General features: G+C 39.2%; 1 pseudogene across 1 annotated transcript; it reads right to left on the minus strand.

Moving 5' to 3' along the window:
- Window positions 1-303: 303 nt before the first annotated feature.
- LOC143602868 (cytochrome P450 Tp4149 pseudogene) lies at window positions 304-21697 on the minus strand (annotated as a pseudogene). The gene is made up of 3 exons (XR_013147932.1): window positions 21336-21697; window positions 20142-20475; window positions 304-933 (listed from the first exon to the last, which is right to left on the minus strand). The product of XR_013147932.1 is annotated as a cytochrome P450 Tp4149 pseudogene (transcript).
- Between the last annotated feature and the right edge of the window lie 1348 nt (window positions 21698-23045).

A 23045-nucleotide genomic window follows, 5' to 3' on the forward strand; every position in this document is an offset into this window, starting at 1 on the left:
ATATAATGTAATCTTTCAATGTTTTGATGTATTTGTCTAGCTTCTAGCTTGCTAGCTCTTTTTCTCTATCAATATCTATCTTGTTGTTAAAAAAGAGAGGAATGAATTCGTTTTGTTTTCTAATCCATTCATCTTAAACCACTAAATATTACGGTTTTCCATATTTTCCACTAATTCATGTTCTTTTTTTTTAAAATGAATTCCTTGTGTGATCCTTTTCACGTTTCTTCATATTTCTCCATTGAATACAAGCTTTTGTTTAATATGCCGTTCAACTACGCCAAGAAAATCATTTATTTAGCATTATGATACATATAGGCAGCCACTAGAACCGAGGAGTTGCGGTAACAAGCAATGGGAACTTCCTATGAACCGTTATACCAAATTTCTCACTCATATCCAAATCCTCATGATTAACTCCATTAGGCAACGCCATATCAAACTTGTATACAATATTCGCTATTGCAAGTTCGAAGATAGCTACACTAAACAGAACACCGGGACATGATCTCCTACCAACACCAAATGGGAGCCACTCAAAGTGATGCCCTTTATAGTTGATCGAGTTTGTCAAAAACCTCTCAGGCATAAACTCTTCTGGTTCTTCCCACAACCTTGAATCTCGTCCTATTTTCCAAGCATTGACCAAAACTTGTGTGCTAGATGGAACATCATACCCATTATTTTGACATCTTGGATTGCTATATGAGGAAGAAGTAACGGAAGTGGAGGATGCAATCGCATGCTCTCTTTTATGACGGCTTTTAGATATTGCATTTTGTCTAAATCTTCCTCGGTAATTATGGATCTTCCTTGTGCTACTTCCGTTATTTCCTTTTGTAGCTTTTTCATTACTCTTGGGTTTCTTATTAGCTCGTACAACATCCACTCTAGATTTGTAGATGTGTTATCAATTCCACCGCCAAATATATCCTACAATTTAAAACACATCCTTTAATAAAATACGCAATAGATTATTTTAGTTTGGCAATTAGCTAACAACATGTACTCCAACATTTATGGATCTTGTTTCGCGATGGGAGAGTTAAATGAGAATTTGAACACTTCAATATACTACAAGGGGGAATAAAGGGTGATCGGGGCATGTGATGTAACACAAAGTGTACACATTTTAGTATCAAATTATCCTTTAATTTTGGTAAAACTCCATGCAAATTCGTTGTATTCGGTACTTATTTGAGTTATTTATGAATTTGCAGGTCCGGGCGCCCACCCGACGAATAAACGATTAGAAGATGGCGTTTTTCGGTCAAAAATCAAAAATCTGCCAAAAGTGCATGATCATGCTAAGAAAGTGCATGACCATGCAGAGAGCATGTGCATGACCATGCTAAGAAAGTGTATGGCCATGTTGAGCAACTGCACCATCATGCACTTTATGGGTATGATGGTGCACCTTTATCGGAACCCGTGCACATCTGATACCGTACCAAAGTGCATGACCATGCTCTGAAACGGCACCATCATGCGCCTTATGTGCATGACAGTGCCACTTTATTGGAACCCGTGCACATCTACTATCGTGCCGAAAGTGAAACTGCACCATCATGCACTTTTTGTGCACCATCATGCACTTCCGAGGGCACGAGCCCGTGCACTATCCGATGCCGAGGACAAGACACATTAATTTTGAAAGTGCACTAGCTAGTGCCGGAAACGCACGACCATGCACTTTTTGTGCATGACCGTGCACTTTTTTGGAACCTGCAACTCCGAGCCGCCGAAAGTGAAAGTTTGACTTACCCAAAATAGTGCACGACCATGCACTTTTTGTGCATGACCGTGCACTTTGAGTTTTTGTCCGAAACTCAGCATATGATTTGGTAAATAAATAAAAAGACTATATGTCTCAATATTTTATTCAAACAAATGATCAATCAAGGTTCAAAGCTATCAAAACCAGACTAAGGGTCTGTAGCCGGATCAAGTAAGAATCTAGATATTTATATACCTATTTTATTATAGGTCAATCAATCAATCATTCATTCATTCACAGTCAAGGTTTCAAACGAGATCACCATATCATTCAGAACAGACAATCACAGGTGAATACGTTCAAACCTTTTATAACGTGAATACGTTAACCTTTTTAATCAGTCAAAACATATTTATACTCGATAGGATGAATGGGTGTTTGTCTTAACGAGTCAGTCAATGTTTACACGAGATTATGTTATCTCTAAAACGTTTTAATACAAGATAGAAATTAAAAGCAACTCAGACCGAATACACATGTGTCTGGATCCAACCATAACCGTTCAGCCTAATCATTCAAATGCTACGTGGCCGCGGGCTAATGGTCATAACTAGCTTCCCATTAAGGGCTGCGTGGCTCGGGAATAATTGTGTGTGTAGGGCAGTGGTACATAAACCGGAAGTAGAAATGATGCCGCTGAGCTTGTAGAGAAAACTATATTTGTATTGTAATGTCATTCAAATGTTTTATAGAGTCATACATGTTCACCAGCATATAGCTGACGTATTTTCCCCACATTTCAGGAAAACATATTAGTACAGGTAGCAAGGAACATAATCATTCATGATGATAGACGCTTTCAAGGTAAAGATGGCTCAATATTAAATCATTAAAATATTATAAACAAGATTCAAAATACGATTTATGAATCAAACACTTATAAACAAGATTCAAAATACGATTTATGAATCAAACACTCGGGTAATTATTATCCGAGAAGTTTCAAATAAATTAATATTTTATTCAACCAAAGTCTTCCGCTAAAATAAACCGCAACTCTGATGTATTTACAAAACAGGTACCAACTATTGGTCATACGCCTAGGCCCTAAGCCGGGGTGTGACATGGATGAGCATGATGGTGGATCGCCACCCAAATCAAAAACACCACGGGAGAGGGCATGGAGAAAGCCGTACCAACTACAGTTCAGGGCGTGTCAATGGTCATATGAACACATCAAAAGTATAAAGGGGTGTCGAGATGATCGCCTTCTTCACTACATAAATTGTATCAGGTTTGGTCCGGGTAAATTTAAGTGTTGGTGGCATGACCCGTTTATTTATTTTTTCTAAAACACTTTTTATGTTTACCATCAATTTCTTACAAACCCATGGTAAACTCATCGAACTAAACGGGTCGTATAACAATTTTCAATATCAAAGAGCCACCCGTTATTAAGGGGTTATGAGTCTAGCTATCGACTATTGCGAAATGTAGCATGTTTAGGATTTTCATGTGTTTTGGTTATGGTAGTATGTAGGGTTGCACCGTTTTCCCTCGTCGGTGCAACCCATTTGTGTGTGTTTTTTTAAGTACTTTGTTTTGTTGCAAACTATATATTGATGGTTTGGATTATGTTGGTTGTGGTATGATGTTTGTTGGATGCTTTTATTATATATGATGGGTTTATAATGTGTTTGTTAGTATGTCAGTGGCATGTTTTGGTTTTGGATACTTTCACGCGTTGTCGGGTCTTTGGTTTTGGCAGATTTCTGGATTTCAGGGGAGTTTTTCTGTTCTCTCTTTTGCACTTACTTTTATAGTTATTTTTTGTACAACGAGGGCATTGTACAATTCAAGTGTGGGGAGGGAATTTGAACTTTATTTGTCTAAAATTAATTTTTTTTGCAAAACTCCTAAATAAATTTTTGTAACAAATAATAGCCATTAAGCAATTTTCAATTCAAACTTTAATTGCATTGTTCTGAAGCACAAATCTATAAGACATTCAAACCTAAAATCTTTAAAAAGACATACCTTTAAACATGACATACAAAAAGATTCACATTCTTACTTTGCAAAAATTACCCATTCCGCCCGTTTCCGTGAGTTAGCCTCGCCAGTTATTTTTGCTCATGTTTTTGCGGGCAATTGAGTGAGCCGGGTGATTATTGCAAAGTGGAACTTGTTTTTAGCATGCATTTCAAACCATATACACATACATAGTATAAACCATTTGAGGAATTTAGGATAAACCCATGTCAAGCCATTTTTCACTTATATTTCCCTTACCCACATTATTCCCCTAGTAGCCCATGTTTAGCCTTTTCCCGTGTTTTTCTTTTTCGCCCTATTTTTATCGCCCACTTAGTCATAAAGCCTTTTATTTTTCACCCATTTTTGGTTAGAAATCCGGTTCGGCTAAGTTAGTTTGTTTTTCATTTAATTTTCATGTATTTTATCACTTGGGAATATTAGAAGCACAATGCTATCTCCCAAAGTGTTTTATTAGTTTGTATTCATTTCTGTAGTCTTTATGCAAAAAAAAAAAAAACACGCAAAAAAAAAAGAAAAAAAAAATGTTACAAGAAAAGAAGAAAAGAATAAGAAATTTAGTTCATCCCATATTGATGAAGTTTGATTTCAAAGAGCAATTGTTGGTTTGTTAGCTCTTGGTTCGTTTAGACCACTTGGTTTAGTTAGTTTTTATTTTTAGCTAGCTTAGTTCCGGATTTTCTAGCCTTTTTAGCCACTTTTCTCATGTAACATCCCAATTTTTCGTTCGGATAATAATAATAATTATAAAATATGATAGGATAAGTAGGCTTTTAGATGGACTTAATTATGGACCAAAAGGGAAAGATGGGCCTTAGGTCCATGGGCTTAAGGGAGGATAAATACCCCTTAAACCCTAATCCTTTCCATTATTATCAATCTCTACACCATAGCCTACACCTTAGAAAACACACACAACACCATCTTATAACCCGAACCAAGATCCGAAGGCGAAAACCCGTGCTTGTTGGTGCTGGAACGTCGTGACGGACCAAAACAACATCAAGGCTTAACCGTGTTCGTAGTTCGACTCGTTCAAGGTACGTTTATAGTTAGAAATCGTTCGTATAGGTTCGGTTTGATTTGGGAAATCATAGATCTGTGTTAGTTTGTTATAAACGAACCCAAAACAACAAATATTACTGGAATTGATTAGCATTTGATAGGTTAATTGTTAACCTAAAAGAACCCGTAACCTATATGCCTAAATCGCACCCCTTAAACATCGAAGTTAGGCCGATTTGATGGTTGGGGTTTGTAGGCGCTGGTCAGACGATTCCGTTGATACCAAAATCGTGATATTTGGTTAAGAAACGAAGGTTTAATTGCAGATCTAAGATCTGTTGACTATTTGCTGTTCTTGACGATTTTGACTTTGACCCTTGAGTCAAATTCTGGATAAGAACTATGGGTGATTCGTTATGGGTGATTCTTTAGCTAGTTCGTTATGGGAGCTTAGCGAATTAGAGGGTGATTCGTTAGCTTGTTCGTTATGGGAGCTTAGCGAATCAGAGGGTGATTCGTTAGCTAGTTCGTTATGGGAGCTTAGCGAATCAGAGGGTGATTCGTTTGCTAGTTCGTTATGGGAGCTTAGCGAATCAGAGGGTGATTCGTTAGCTAGTTCGTTATGGGAGCTTAGCGAATCAGAGGATGATTCTTTACCCAATTCGTTAAGGGAAAAGTAACGAACTAGGAGTTTAATATAAAGACAGAATGGTCCCTGGACTTAGAAAAGAATTATATAATTACATAACAGCCCTTGGAGTTTGCAATTTATGAAAGATACCTTTAAAGGTTAATGAGTAACGATTAACTAACCAGGTAATGATTTAATGAAGTAAAACAGCTTAGACGTGTAAGACTAATTAAGTAGCAATGAGATGACTAGAGCGGTACTTAATACTGTAATTATTAAACAGTTAGACGCGCACAGCTCAAGAAGGAGTAACCGTTAGCAGAAGAAGTAACCGAGTTCAGGTGAGTTTCTAGCCCCATTTCCTTGTTATGTTTTCGGGGCTGTGTGCATACTCGATGTGATCAGTTAATACACTTATCCTAAGTGATAAGTGTATGCCCTATGTGATATATGTTTACGGTATGAATGATTGCTTGTCGGTACGTGAACGATCTTCGGATACTGCATGTACCGTTAGGTTATAAATAAAGATATGGATATTTTATGAAATGCAGGGATGATTACTTGTCGATACGTGAACGATCTTCGGATATTGCATGTATTGCCAAGGATAGCTATGATTGTATCCTTATATGGATATTAAGTGATAACTTATATACAGAGTTCCCTATACGGATAATATACAGAGTGTTCCTTTAATGGAAAGTGTAACACCCCGACCAAAGGCGGATTATACATCGGGGCGCCACATATTGTTTCATTACTCGTGACACTATTGGGTGTCAATATTTAATAAATATATTCATTCGCGCACGCGCAACGTAAACACAAGATAACATAAATCAATATATTATAAGACAAAATATTCGAACAATAATAACTTGTCTTGATACATTTTAATCTAGGTCCAAAAGTAAAAACGTCCTACGTGTCCACAAGCTCCAAATGTAGCTACAGCAAACCTGAACATGTGTTAAAATAAAACGTCAAACACTTGCGTGTTGGTGAGAAATCAAGTTTAATACAATACATAGATAACAATAATCACTGCGCGCAACACGTGTATGTCTGGTGTTTAACAAGGGTGTAATCAGATTGTGATTAAGCCTAAATAGATCATAGTTCATAGTTCAATCCGTGCTCCCAAATGAGCAAAAAAAACAAGAAAACATCTGTGCAAGTGTAAACAAAGAAAACCGTAAACGATAGGTCTCCCGTGTTCATCTAATGGATCCATGAAAACTTCGGAATAGGCCGAACAAAGCGGTTAATGATACACACATACAAATAAACAGCCAAGTAAACGTCCTCAACACATGGGATACTGCGCGACTAAAGTTCATAAACAAGTTTAAGACTCTAAGTTTGTATGAACACATGAACATCCCAAAACATTAAAATAAAAAGGGATTAGGTACGAGATTACTCACTTGATAAACGATGCGGTGTAAGATAAAGCAAGAACCAACTTTAAACAAGCACAAGTTAACCTATAATTAAAGATTATTGTTTTAACGATTGGTTATAAGTCTTGATTATAAGTTAGCATAATTAATAAGTAAATTACACAAATTATTATATATATTATATATTACCGGAAAACAGGGCAGAACAGGAGAGAGGACGAAGGCAGAGAGAGGAGGCGACCGAGGACAACGGCAGAGAGCAAAGGAAGATAAAGATAATAAGTGTTTGTGTGTGTAGTGTTAAGAAAATAGCATTATTATTTATAGGGAATCCCTAGGGAACACAATCCCTAGAAAAGGGGAAAAGATCTCCAAAAAGTAAAAGATTCCAAAAGCAAAAGATATCAAAAGATATGGCAGCTGCAGGGGGCAAGAAAAGCTGACAGGTAACAGTAAAAGCATGGGCGGGTCAGATAAAGGTATAGGTCAAGCATGGAAAAAGCAGATCTCAAAAGATAATGTCAGTCACTTTTTCTGCCAACCAATGGGGTTGGTGCGCATGCTGCGCCAAAAGTGGCTTTTCAGACATAAGATAGGTCAGGTCAACAACACAGGAGATAAGACATCACAAAAGCAAATAGGCTGGATAACAGAAGAAAAGATACAAGACATAGCGCGAGAAAGCTTGCGCGCGAGAAGGCTAAGGCGCGCCGCGGGAAGAATCACATTTCTTAGCGCGCCGCGGGAGGAACTACAATTCCTAGCGCGTCGCGGGAAGAACTATAATTCTTCGCGCGTCGTGAGATGAACTATAATTCTTAGCGCGCTGCGAGAAGAACTACAATTCTTAGCGCGTCGCGGGAAGAACTACCATTCTTAGCGCGCTGCGAGAAGAACTAAAATTCTTAGCGCGTCGCGGGAAGAACTACCATTCTTAGCGCGCTGCGAGAAGAACTACAATTCTTAGCCCGCTGCGAGAACAGTTCGCCTCGCGTATCGCAGGAACAACTGGTCTTCACGCAGGCTTCCTTGAAAGGAGTCTGGCGCGTGGAGCTGCGCAGACAACCTTAGGCGGGAAGAAACAAAGGACAAGGAGAGTTAGGAGAAAAAGAGGGAAACAAGGCTGAGGGGTTAAACAGGAGGGCGGGACGGCGACAAGAGAAAAGGAAGGCGGAAAGAAAGAGAGAGAAAGAGGCGGGAAGGAAAATATATTATTATAATTAAAAGTAAAATATAAGTATAAATAAATATTAAATCATAAAAGAAAGAGATCGGATAAGGGAAACGGGTACCTGGGTCGGGTCGGATTCGGGGCAGATGTCACAGTCTCCCCTACTTTAAGAAATTTCGTCCCGAAATTTATCTCGAAGTAGGTTGCGCAGAGAACAGGTGCGGGTACTTGATCTTCATTTGACCTTCCCTTTCCCATGTAAACTCGGCTCCGCGCTTGGACTCCCAGCGAACTTTCACGATAGGGATGCGACTGCGCTTGGTTTGCTTAACCTCGCGATCCATAATCTCAACAGGCTTCTCAACGAAATGCATAGATTCATCAACTTGAACTTCATCAAGTGGAATGTGAAGGTTCTCGTCAGCTAAACACTTCTTGAGATTGGATACATGGAACGTTGGATGCACATTACTGAGCGCGGGCGGCAGGTCAAGTCTGTAGGCAACTTTTCCTACACGCGCGAGAATCTTAAATGGTCCAACATATCGAGGAGCAAGCTTACCTTTCTTCCCAAAGCGGACAACACCCTTCCAGGGCGACACTTTGAGGAGAACAAGATCACCAACTTGAAATTCGAGAGGCTTTCGCCTGCGATCTGCGTAACTCTTCTGTCGGCTTCTGGCAGTCAGCAGATGATCACGGATCTTGGCGATTTTATCGGTTGTCTCTTGAACAAGTTCGGGTCCTGTGATTTGAGCTTCACCCACTTCGCTCCAACAAATCGGGGAGCGGCACTTACGACCGTAAAGTGCTTCAAATGGGGCCATACCAATACTGGAATGATAGCTGTTATTATAAGAGAACTCGATCAAAGGCAGGTGTGAATCCCAATTACCTCCAAAATCAAGAACACAAGATCGGAGCATATCCTCAAGAGTTTGAATAGTTCGCTCAGACTGACCGTCAGTCTGAGGATGATATGCCGTACTCATGTCCAAGCGAGTTCCTAGCGCAGATTGGAGAGATTTCCAAAAGCGGGATATAAAACGGCCATCGCGATCGGATATGATGCTCAAAGGAGTACCATGGCGGCAGACAATTTCCTTGACATAAAGCTGCGCGAGTTGCTCAACACGGTAGTTTTCACGAATGGGCAGAAAGTGAGCAGACTTAGTCAAACGATCCACTATTACCCAAATGCTATCATGCTTGCTTGCTGTCAAAGGTAACTTGGTAATAAAGTCCATCGCTATACCTTCCCATTTCCACGTAGGAATTTCTGGTTGTTCGAGCAAACCAGATGGGCGTTGATGTTCAGCTTTTACCTTAGAACAAGTCAGGCATTTAGCTACGAACACAGCAATATCCTTTTTCATACCGGGCCACCAATAAGTAATGCGCAAATCCTTGTACATCTTATCAGCGCCAGGATGAACGGAATATCGAGATTTATGCGCTTCACTCTGGATATCAGCGCGAAGATTCTCATCAAAGGGAATCCAGATGCGATTGAGATAGCAGAGAATTCCACTCAGATTGGGCACAAAATGCGCTTCTGCGCCACACGCTAACTCGGCGCGAAGGTTACCATCACTGATGGATGCGCGCTGCGCGTCACGAATGCGCGATTCAAGATTGCTCTGAATCGGCGCAAAGTGAAGCTGCGTGCGCGGCAAGATACAGTTAAGCTGGCTGGGTTTACGGCTGAGCGCATCAGCTACCACATTAGCCTTACCAGGATGATACCGGATCTCACAATCGTAATCGCTGATGAGTTCGTTCCATCGGCGTTGTCTCATGTTGAGTTCCTTTTGATCAAAGATATGCTGAAGGCTTTTATGGTCAGTGTAGAGGATACACTTAGTACCATAAAGGTAGTGTCTCCAGATCTTCAAGGCAAATACCACTGCGCCTAGTTCGAGGTCGTGAGTTGTATAATTCTTTTCATGAACCTTGAGTTGCCTTGATGCGTAAGCGATAACCTTGCCTCGTTGCATAAGAACACAACCGAGACCTTGGTTGGATGCATCGCAATATACGACAAAATCTTCATTACCCTCAGGTAGCGCAAGGACAGGAGCTTCACACAACAAACGCTTGAGCGTCAGAAAGGCTTCTTCTTGCTTCGAGCCCCAAATATACGGTTTACCTTTGTGCGTTAGAGCTGTTAAAGGCAAAGCGATCTTCGAGAAGTTCGAAATGAAGCGCCGGTAATAACCAGCTAAGCCCAGAAAGGAACGGATCTCGGTAGGAGTGGATGGCGTAATCCAGTTCTTGATTGCTTCAATTTTGGATGGATCGACATGGATACCCATCTTGTTAACAACATGGCCAAGAAACTGTACTTCATCCGACCAAAATTCACACTTGGAGAGCTTGGCAAAGAGCTGCTCGGCTCTAAGCTTTTGCAACACCAACCGAAGATGTTGCTCATGCTCGGCCTTGGTCTTAGAATAAATCAGAACGTCATCGATAAACACAATCACGAATTTATCCAAGAAAGGCCTACACACCCGATTCATTAGATCCATGAAAACGGCGGGTGCGTTGGTTAAACCGAAGGACATGACCAAGAATTCAAAGTGGCCATAACGAGTTCGAAAAGCAGTCTTGGGAATATCTTCATCGCGGATGCGCAACTGGTGATAGCCAGAGCGGAGATCAATCTTGGAGAAACAAGAGGCACCTTGGAGCTGATCAAAGAGGTCGTCAATACGTGGTAAGGGATACCGGTTCTTAATGGTGAGCTTGTTCAACTCGCGGTAATCGATACACATGCGAAACGTACCATCTTTCTTTTTAACGAACAACACCGGAGCACCCCAGGGCGAAGAGCTAGGGCGAATGAATCCTTTAGCGGTCAACTCTTGAAGTTGACTTGCCAATTCTTGCATTTCAGCGGGTGCAAGACGGTAAGGAGATTTGGCTACGGGGGAAGCACCAGGGACAAGATCAATACGAAACTCGACTTCACGAGCGGGAGGGATACCAGGAAGATCATCAGGAAAAACTTCAGGGAAATCACGCACAACAGGGATATCGCGAAGCTTCTTCTTTCCTTCATCGGGTTTAACCACATGGGCTAAGAATGCAATACACCTTTTCCGCATGAGCCTTCGGGCTTCGGCGCAAGACATAAGTTTAAGACCACTGGAGGGTTTCTCGCCGTAGATATGAAGATCACCATTTTCTCGAGGAATGCGAATCAACTTCTTGGCGCAAATAACTTCGGCGCGATTCTTCGAGAGCCAGTCCATACCAATAATAACATCAAAGCTTCCAAGAGGCATGGGGATGAGGTCGATCAGAAAATCGTTTTCGTTAAGGTTAAGCGTGCAATCCTTAATCACGGAGTTAATTAAAACAGTTTCACCATTAGCCAATTCAACTGAAAAATTTTCTTTTAAATCGCTGCGCGGTCGCGCAAGCTTCTGCTCAAACGCGCGAGAAATAAAACTTCGGTCGGCGCCAGTATCAAAAAGTACAGAAGCATAAAATCCGTTAAGCAAAAATGTACCATTAACTACGTCATTATTCGCTTGCGCTTGGTGCGCGGTTATGTTAAAAGCTCGTCCGCGCGTCACTTGATTCGAAATCTGGTTCACCGGATTCGCTTGCGTGATTTGCACTTGTAGTCTCGGGCACGCGTTCCGGAAATGACTGGGATCACCGCAGTTAAAGCACGATCTGGGTCGTGGGTTTTGGTAGGTTGGTTGTGGGTTCTGCGGGTAGGTTGGTGGTGTTTGTGCGATTGGGTTGGCGGAAGGGACCCTACAGTACTCAGCTGAGTGACCAACGCGGCCACATCGGTTACATTGTCGACAAGGGGTTTGGGTTGGGTGGTGAAGTCTACAGGTTGGGCAAAAGGGTTGGGTTCCTGTGTAAGGTTTCTTAGGTGGCGGGGCAGGGAGTGCCGGATTGGTTAAGGCATAGTTATGGACTACAGGAGGTGTTGGGTAGGTTGACAGTGGGTTAGGCGCGTAAACTGGAGGTTGGTAGATGGGTTGCTGGACAATGGGCGGGCTGGTAAGCGCATAGGCTTTGCGCCTGCGCTTGAGGTTGTTACGGTTTGAGGGTTCTGGTTTGGTTTCTGTTGGTTCAGGGACAGTCTTGGTGGGTTTGGTCTTTTCAGATCCCCGCAGGAACAGGGTTCCTGCTCTGACATGGTTGTCGCTGAGCACAGCGGCCAACTCGATGGCGTCAGAGAGGGTTGCTGGGTTTCTGGCCCATACAGAATCTTGAATTTCCATGGGGAGACCCCCAAGGAATTTCTCTATGGCTCGGCGGGAAGGGGTAACAAGGTGAGGGACAAGCAGGCTTAGTTCATGGAAGCGCGCCGCGTACTCGCGCGCTTCACCGCTGTATTGCTTAAGATTCCAAAATTCCTCCTCCAGGCGCTTAACTTCGTTGGGAGGGCAGAATTCTCGCGTCAGAATTTCTTTGAATTCCCCCCAGGGCATGCTAGAAGCAGTTTCTGCGCCACGCGCATGAGCTACTCCATTCCACCATGTAAGCGCTCTAGATTCCAGGACACTGGAAGCATATAGGGTTCGTCTGTCTGAGGGGCATTGGGTGTGGAGGAAAGTGTTTTCTATTTTCTCAAGCCACTGGAGCATCACGGTGGCTCCTTCAAGACCTGTGAACTTTGGGGGGTTACCCGCGTTAAAGGACTTAATGTTGTAACCGGAGGTATTGTTTTGGCTCAAAGCTTGGGCTATTGCGGCGGCCATTTCCTGGGAACGTTGCTGTCTACGAATGCGCGAGGCTTCTCTCCTCTGATGACGGCGAGATAGCGGAGGCATTCTATAAAAGTTTTAATTTTGTTAATATCTTAGCGCAAAGTTTAATCTTATAAAGCTTGGTTTCGCGGGGTTAGATACCATCAACAGTTAAAGTAAAACATGAATTTGAATGCAAACTTAATACAGATAACAAATTCGAATCGAGAATCGACAATTCATGTATCATCATGACTTTCCGAATTCTCAATTTAAAATGACGAGTAAACGAGTATTGGAGATTGACGATTCATGTATCACCATGACTTTTCAATCCTCAATATAAAATATACAAGAAAATGAGTATTGGAGGTTGACAATTCATGTATCACCATGACTTTTCAAGTCTCCAACCTCAGAACATAATCGTAAATGGAATTTGAAAATCAACTATTCATGTATCACCATGACTTTTCGGATTTTCAATCCCAACAAACGAATATGTAAGTAAAATCAATAAAAATCGAAATTCAGCAAAAATCGAAATATCGCGAAATAAAACATAAAACCATACGCTGCGTCTGCGCAAGCATATTTATAAATAACGAGTAATTAACAATAAGCGCGCAAACATGAGATTTCTCTCATGCGCGAGAAGGGACTCTTAGATATTCTAGGCCGTTACGTCTAACCACCTATCCTAAAGTCAACGAGCTCTGATACCAATCTGTAACACCCCGACCAAAGGCGGATTATACATCGGGGCGCCACATATTGTTTCATTACTCGTGACACTATTGGGTGTCAATATTTAATAAATATATTCATTCGCGCACGCGCAACGTAAACACAAGATAACATAAATCAACATAAATCAATATATTATAAGACAAAATATTCGAACAATAATAACTTGTCTTGATACATTTTAATCTAGGTCCAAAAGTAAAAACGTCCTACGTGTCCACAAGCTCCAAATGTAGCTATAGCAAACCTGAACATGTGTTAAAATAAAACGTCAAACACTTGCGTGTTGGTGAGAAATCAAGTTTAATACAATACATAGATAACAATAATCACTGCGCGCAACACGTGTATGTCTGGTGTTTAACAAGGGTGTAATCAGATTGTGATCAAGCCTAAATAGATCATAGTTCATAGTTCAATCCGTGCTCCCAAATGAGCAAAAAAAAACAAGAAAACATCTGTGCAAGTGTAAACAAAGAAAACCGTAAACGATAGGTCTCCCGTGTTCATCTAATGGATCCATGAAAACTTCGGAATAGGCCGAACAAAGCGGTTAATGATACACACATACAAATAAACAGCCAAGTAAACGTCCTCAACACATGGGATACTGCGCGACTAAAGTTCATAAACAAGTTTAAGACTCTAAGTTTGTATGAACACATGAACATCCCAAAACATTAAAATAAAAAGGGATTAGGTACGAGATTACTCACTTGATAAACGATGCGGTGTAAGATAAAGCAAGAACCAACTTTAAACAAGCACAAGTTAACCTATAATTAAAGATTATTGTTTTAACGATTGGTTCTAAGTCTTGATTATAAGTTAGCATAATTAATAAGTAAATTAAACAAATTATTATATATATTATATATTACCGGAAAACAGGGCAGAACAGGAGAGAGGACGAAGGCAGAGAGAGGAGGCGACCGAGGACAACGGCAGAGAGCAAAGGAAGATAAAGATAATAAGTGTTTGTGTGTGTAGTGTTAAGAAAATAGCATTATTATTTATAGGGAAAACCCTAGGGAACACAATCCCTAGAAAAGGGGAAAAGATCTCCAAAAAGTAAAAGATTCCAAAAGCAAAAGATATCAAAAGATATGGCAGCTGCAGGGGGCAAGGAAAAGCTGACAGGTAACAGTAAAAGCATGGGCGGGTCAGATAAAGGTATAGGTCAAGCATGGAAAAAGCAGATCTCAAAAGATAATGTCAGTCACTTTTTCTGCCAACCAATGGGGTTGGTGCGCATGCTGCGCCAAAAGTGGCTTTTCAGACATAAGATAGGTCAGGTCAACAACACAGGAGATAAGACATCACAAAAGCAAATAGGCTGGATAACAGAAGAAAAGATACAAGACATAGCGCGAGAAAGCTTGCGCGCGAGAAGGCTAAGGCGCGCCGCGGGAAGAATCACATTTCTTAGCGCGCCGCGGGAGGAACTACAATTCCTAGCGCGTCGCGGGAAGAACTATAATTCTTCGCGCGTCGTGGGATGAACTATAATTCTTAGCGCGCTGCGAGAAGAACTACAATTCTTAGCGCGTCGCGGGAAGAACTACCATTCTTAGCGCGCTGCGAGAAGAACTAAAATTCTTAGCGCGTCGCGGGAAGAACTACCATTCTTAGCGCGTTGCGAGAAGAACTACAATTCTTAGCGCGCTGCGAGAACAGTTCGCCTCGCGTATCGCAGGAACAACTGGTCTTCGCGCAGGCTTCCTTGAAAGGAGTCTGGCGCGTGGAGCTGCGCAGACAACCTTAGGCGGGAAGAAACAAAGGACAAGGAGAGTTAGGAGAAAAAGAGGGAAACAAGGCTGAGGGGTTAAACAGGAGGGCGAGACGGCGACAAGAGAAAAGGAAGGCGGAAAGAAAGAGAGAGAAAGAGGCGGGAAGGAAAATATATTATTATTATTAAAAGTAAAATATAAGTATAAATAAATATTAAATCATAAAAGAAAGAGATCGGATAAGGGAAACGGGTACCTGGGTCGGGTCGGATTCGGGGCAGATGTCACAGAAAGCATAGTGTTCCTTTAATGGAAAGCCCCGTGTTCCTTTGATGGAAAGCATAGTGTTCCTTTAATGGAAAGCATAGTGTTCCTCCTATGGAAGTATATAGGATGTTCCTTCTATGGAGAATATACATATAGAGTGTCCTTTTATGGAGAATATAAATAGTAGGGAAATAGTAATAGTTCTTTTAATAGATATTATGTGACGTCCTCTTATGGATAATTATACAAGGTTAAGATATGTATGTATGTAATATATGTGTATGTATTGTATGTCGCCTGATTAACTAGAAATCACTCAGCGTAGCTGACTTTTAGTATGCACGCAGGTGAATATGATTAAAGAGCTAGCATGAGGTTGGCACATGGCATGGATCGAACGGCTGGCATTTGAAGATGGAAGAAATGATGTTTTAATGTGATGATATATGTTATGGTTTTAAAGAAAAGATTAAATGTTTTGTAATAAACAGTTACATTTTTATATTCCGCGAAAGTTTTAATAAACTCTGATTTGTAGAACTGTGTTTATGAGTAAATCCGACGCTAAAGTAGGGCTACCGGTAATGGGGCCTTACATCCCAAAAATTCCTCACCCTAACCCTAAGCCAAATTACAACCCTCAAGTACTCGTGTTTTATGCTATATATGTGTCGGTTAGATTTGAGCCTTAAACAAGCTTATGCTTTGTTTGGTCATCGTCTTGGCATCGAGTGTTCTCAACATACAATATTACATGTATGATCACTAAATATAGCCGAGTGTATGAGTGAACATTGTGAGGTTTGCAAGGTGGGAATGTGATGGCAACAAATGTAATGTTCTTTATACTATGTCTTCATTTTTAATAGGCTTGTTTGGAAACATCAATAGTGTTTGCTTGTAAATCTTTTAAAAACTTTGAATGATTATTGCTTGCGGGTTATTCTTGTTTTTGTGGAGTTTGTTTCATTTGATTGAGGACAAGCAAAGTTCAAGTGTGGGGATATTTGATGTAACACAAAGTGTACACATTTTAGTATCAAATTATCCTCTTATTTTGGTAAAACTCAATGCAAATTCGTTGTATTCGGTACTTAATTGAGTTATTTATGAATTTGCAGGTCCGGGCACCCGCCCGACGAACAAACGATGAAAAGATGGCGTTTTTCGGACAAAAATCAAGAATCTGCCAAAAGTGCATGACCATGCTAAGAAAGTGCATGACCATGCAGAGAGCAGGTGCATGACCATGCTAAGGAAGTGTATGGCCATGCTGAGCAACTGCACCATCATGCACTTTATGGGTATGATGGTACACCTTTATCGGAACCCGTGCACATCTGATACCGTGCCAAAGTGCATGACCATGCTAAGAAAGTGCATGACCATGCTCTGAAACGACATCATCATGCGTCTTATGTGCATGACGGTGCCACTTTATTGGAACCCGTGCACATCTACTATCGTGCCAAAAGTGAAACTGCACCATCATGCACTTTTTATGCACCATCATGCACTTCCGAGGGCACGAGCCCGTGCACTATCCGATCCCGAGGACAAGACACATTAATTTTGAAAGTGCACTAGCTAGTCCCGGAAACGCACGACCATGCACTTTTTGTGCATGACCGTGCACTTTTTTGGAACCTGCAACTCTAAGCCGCCGAAAGTGAAAGTTTGACATACCCAAAATAGTGCACGACCATGCACTTTTTGTGCATGACCGTGCACTTTGTCCAGAAGCTTATAAACACTTATTTTCACTTCATTTTGGTGTGTGGAGTCTTGGTGATTCTCTCCCAACCAAGTGCATCAATTTTTGGGGATTCTTGGAGGCTTCCACCAACACAAGATTCATCATTGCATCCTTCAATCCTTGCTTGATCTTAGTTTGCATTCCTTTGTTCTTGAACATGTTTTTTAAGCTTATTTCTAGTTTGATTGTAGTTGTATTAAGTCTTATGGGCTAGTTACTTTTGCTATCTAGACAATGTTGAAGCTTTTGCTAATGTGATATATTATCTATGCATGATTTTGGTAAATTGGTGTTATTTCAAGAATATGGTTGAGTTTATAAGTTGATATTGATGGTGTTCATGCTTGTTATGTTACAAAACCTTGTTAGTTTTGCAAATGTTTAGGCATTTATGTTGGAAAACTATGTTCTTGATGTTTGTTTGTAAACTTTGAATGTTATCTTTCCTGTGTTTATATTATTAAGTTAGGAATGACTAGTAAAAATTAACTTGGTTATATAATTATTGATGAGTATGAAACCCTACACTTAATATTGGAAAATTGATGAGTGTTGTTATGATTCTTGACTTGGTGATGACTTGCTAGTTAAAGGTTCATAAGTTTATATTAATTTCATTAATTTGGCTACTTTAGAGTAATCTTAGGTGGTTAGAATGTTGTTCATGCTAGCTTTCCTTTGATTATGAGACTTTGTTGTTTTGACAAACAAGTTAGTCTATGTTTATCTTTTGATTGAAAACCCATCATGATGATTATTTGCTAGTATTAGGTTGCTTTATTAAAATCTAGTATTTATGTTTAGATTCATGATGTTTTGTCATATCATTACTATTTTATCATGTTAGTAGAGTGGATTCTTGTCTAGGTAGTTTGTTGGATTGATTGTTTTTCTTGTATTTTTACTTGCTTTGTTTTCATTATATGCTAGTTTAATTAGTTAAATATTCAAATCAAGATTTATTTGTTCGGTTGGTCATTTACAAAGATTTAGTACTAGAAAGTTGCCATGTCCATGGATTGATACTTGGTTCTTACCGACACTTTATTACAAACGATAAGTACACTTGTCTTTCGTGTGTGGTTTTGTTGTAAGTGGAAACCTATTTTAAAACCCGATTTGTGTGGAACTTTTACTTAGACTTTTGTATATATATTCACACACGTCAACATGCTAAAATTCGATACATATTTTAGATGAAAATATGAGCTATTGCGCATTCATACTCCATCCTTTTAAACTAAAATAACTAAAATTGATACTAAAAGAATATGCTTTTTAATATATAAAACCTTAAGCTTTAATGGATTGGAACATGACTCTTCATTTTTTAGATGAAAAATACTAACTTTTACTTTATTTAATAAAATAAATTCACGTCTAAAAATTTTTTTGATGTTGTCAGTCAGTCTCAACAAATATAGGCGTGTCCATGTTTGGACTTTTCTTGTCGGTTATTTTCTTGATGTATCAATTATGATAAAAAGAAAAAGAAAACAAAAAAGTAAATAGGTGGACTTAGCTTGAATAGTGGAAGTGTGCAAAATGCAAATGACGATTCGATACAATTTTTACCTTTAATCATCAAATAACCGCTAGTTTCGGTTTGGATTTAATCGGTTATGATTAGTTTTGGTTAATTTTAGTTAATTAACCCAACAAGTTTTCATACACAACTGATTAAATAACCCTAAATCGAAGCCTAAAATGTGGTTCTTAATTAATTATACACTTAAAAAAAACATTTAAAGAAAAATGGATGAAAATATGACAAAACCTACTTGAATGATGCACATTTGACCCATGATATCTTGCTACCAAACTTTCATAATCCTTTAAAGCAAACTTTAATTTGAAAAACTAGCAATTAAATAGCAACTTCACTATTTAATTAGCATGCAACAAGCACATGGCATGTTAAGCACAATTGAGTGAATTGGCCAATGATATTTTGCTAGACATGTTACTATATTTACTACTAATAGTAATTGACAATTTTGGTGTTTCAACGACCATATTAGAAAATTTAGACAGATTTTATTGATTAAAGTCATTTTATATTTGTTTTAATTTCGGTTTATAACGAATGTAACGAAAAATGACCAAGTACCAATTTTTATTTTTATTTTGTTCTTTTTTTTCCGGTATTGTAACAAACGTGACAGAAACCGACATAATTCACATAGACTCACCATGTTTTGTGTTAGTTCATGTACCGTAACGAACGTAACGAAAACCGACCGAATGTTGATTTTGTTTTTTAGTTTGTGTACATAATGAACCTGATAGAAACTGACCGAATTTCCATAGACTCACCGCCTAAACGCCCGAGAACGATAATGGTTGAGTTTTACCAACCGGCGTCACTTCATTGGTTCATCTCAATTTTTATAATTTTTTTGTTTTATTTTTGATTTTTGTTTGTGTACAATAACGCACGTAACCGAAACCGACCGAATTCACGTCGACTTACTGCCTCAACGATTGGGACTGGCAATGCTTGGATTTTACCACCGCTTGGATTTTACCTACCGACCCTGATGCAACGCACTTGGTAAAACGCTAGTTCATAATAAAGGAAATAAGCATAATATCTTCTTGTTTTAGTCGTAGTTTAGAAATTCTTTCTAAAAGTTTACTATAAATTAAAAAAATACGGTTATGGAACACATATACCTAATTCATAAATACATATATATTCCATCTCTACGTAATCATATGTTAATTCTTTTTCGGTTCGGTTCTGTTAACCCTTAACCTTCCATAACCATAACCGACTAATCGGTTAATAAAAGAATTTTAATCATAACCGTCGATTAATCTTGGTTATTTATTAATTCGGTGTAATACGAATTAGACCATCGTTCACTGTAAAATTTAGGTTAAATCATAAAATCCAAACCACATCATCGTACCTCAAAGACAAGAACTTACTTACCGTGATTAAAGCTTTTATGGTATTTGTCCCAAAGCTAAATCCAGTTGTGTTATCCTTCTGGACATTTAACAAGATGTCAATGAAATCTTTAGCTTCATCATTTCCATCATTGTCCCCAGTACTCTTCTTGTTCACATGTTCTTCAATAACATCTTCAAGAAACTCATCCAATTTTTTAGTAACTTCTTCAGCTTGCCCCAATAGGCCACTCACTCGATCGACCCACGACAACCATGGAATATAGCTCCCAACGCTCAACCGAGTAAACATGGTTAGATACTTTCTCAAAATCTTTGTGAGAACTAACCCATCACATGTCCTCCCAATTGACACCCTACACAAACGGCCGGGTGTTCATCATTCAGTGTGAAACCGATAATTGAAAACTGAATCGAATCGAAACCAATTAAATCCGAACCTAGTTACAAGAAACTGGCTTGGTTTTTGGTTTCATATAATTTGAATTTGGTTCAAACGAAATAAATAAAAGTAGGAAGGGTTTTTTAATTTTTGTCATTTAGAACTGTGCGCACCAGTTTTGCTCGGTGTTGCAAAAATCCCGACTAGTCAGTCCCCACTTCACTAATTAATTTCGGGCTAGTCGGAGAATTAACCGGTCAATGATAAAATCCGGCCAAAATCGGCGGTTTCCGGTCAAATTAGGCCAAAACCGGCGGCTTCCGGCAAGATTCCGACAAAACACAACGGTTTTCGGTGTGATTCCGACCAAAATCAGCCGTTTTCCACGGGAGATTTCAGCAAAAACCCCTGGTTTCAAACGAAATTCCAACCAAATATGTTAGTGTATATATAAAACTGAAAACTACATATAAAATGTGTGCATGTATATATAAAACTGAAAATTACACATTAAAGTCCGATCCGATTAATCTCGACTAATCCCGATTAATCGTTAGTCCCCACCCCACGCCCCAACAAGCGATTTTTACAACACTGGTTTCGCTAAGATCATATTAATTGGTTCTAAAACCAGTTTCGAATCATGAACCGATTTTTTTAAGTCTTATTAGCCCAACGAAATTAAATAACATATAATGGTAAAAAAAATAATAAATAAGGTTATTTTGTTTATTCGGTTTGAACTAGAATTCGGTTCACATATGTTTTCTTCGACCGAAATAATTTTCAAACCAAATAAATAAAAAAACCGAACAGATAAACACCCTTACTTACCTGCACACAATATTTTCCGCAAGCGAATCAAACAACGGAGTAACATCAACGACCGAACCACAACTTTTCTCAAGCATACCAATCATAAGCCCAATCTCTTCTTGTCTCACATTCTTGAATGACTTCACCTGTGCACTGCTTAAAAGTTGTGATGCTACAATGCTCCTTAACTGCCTCCAATACTCCCCATAAGGCGCAAACGCTAGGTCCTTAAAACCATACAACAATATATCTAAGATACCAGAGTAAGGCCGACTAGCAAATGACATATCATGGGTTTTCATGATTTGTTCGGCTGCTTCGGATGACGAGGCTACGAGTGTGGGTATACTGCCGAGGTGAAGTAGCATGACCGGACCATGTTTGGAAGGATGGAATAGTTTCCATGATGGTTTTCGAGTTTATCTCATCAAAAACATCTTTTATTTATAAAGATGGAATTTTTGTACTGTAGTAATATGACTTCGGTGGGGATGTCATGTGGATGGTTATTAGAACAGTGGGTATAGTTTAATGGAGGAGTTAAAAAGAGGTGACACAGCCCGGCTTCGAGAATACGAAAATTTTTTTGAATCGAAGGCGAAATTTTTTTTGAGCCTTTAGTAAAAGGAATATTTTTAGGTTTAAAAAATTTAATTCCAAATGGAATTACTTTATTATGACTTGAGTTGTGTAAAAAAATTTTGTATAAAAATAAGCGTTTCAAATAAAATTAGAACACACAACCTTTTGGTTAGATGTCATACCCATTACCACTAGACCAAGCTAGTGGTCATTTAATTGTGTTGAAACATTGAATATACATATTTTTCATAAAAGTAAATATAATTTGTTTTTAAAAAAATTTTTGGGCCTAGCGGAGTGTCAGGTGTGTGGCCGTCGACTACTCCGTCATACCCTATAGCCGGCTCTGGGTGACATGACACTCTGGTCATTCGTGCCCTCACACCCTATACGAATAGACTAAACACATTTTGTTTTAGATCCTCTACCGTAATGAATGTAATGAAAACCGACCGAATACCAATTTTCCCTTTTTAGATCAGGTACCAAAACGAATGTGCCAGAGACTAAGCGAAGTTATGTAGACTCGCTGTCTCAACGCCCGGGATAAAAACCGATCGGGATTTACCGACCGACGTCACCTCATTGGACCACGTCAGTTTTTATATATTTTTTTTGTTTTAGTTCCAATATCTTAAAGCAGTAACTGAATTCGTGCCGATTTACTGCCTCAATTATGGGACTGACAACACATGGATTTTACCACCGCCCATATTTTACCAACTTATCACGGCACAACACGCCAGGTATAACACTAGTTTAAGATAAAATAATTAAAATTTACATATTTAATCGTTGGGGATAAAATAACGATGTGTTCCCGAGTTTCATTTAACTGAGGAAAGGGAAAGAAAACGAGAGATGAAAAAAATATGTTGTGTTCCCGAGTTTCATTTAAGAAAGAAAAAAGAAGGAAATTTTAAAAGAGGTGTTCAATAGTTTTATTAAAAGAAATAAAAGGAGGGGAGAGGAGTATAAATGATGAGTAAAATAAAAGAATTTGTATCTTTCTAAATTGAAAAGATTTGGAAGAAAAGAAAGAGAAGATATCAAAAGAAAAGATGAAGAGAAAATTTCTTTTCCTTGCTTTTCTTTTCATAAATGAACCCAGAAACATAGCGTAAAAATTAAAGCGAGTCACTTTTA

The sequence above is a fragment of the Bidens hawaiensis genome, unplaced genomic scaffold (assembly GCF_021521415.1).
Source record: "Bidens hawaiensis isolate Kalapana, Puna unplaced genomic scaffold, B.hawaiensis_p1.1 tig00059965_1, whole genome shotgun sequence".
NCBI lineage: Eukaryota > Viridiplantae > Streptophyta > Magnoliopsida > Asterales > Asteraceae > Bidens > Bidens hawaiensis.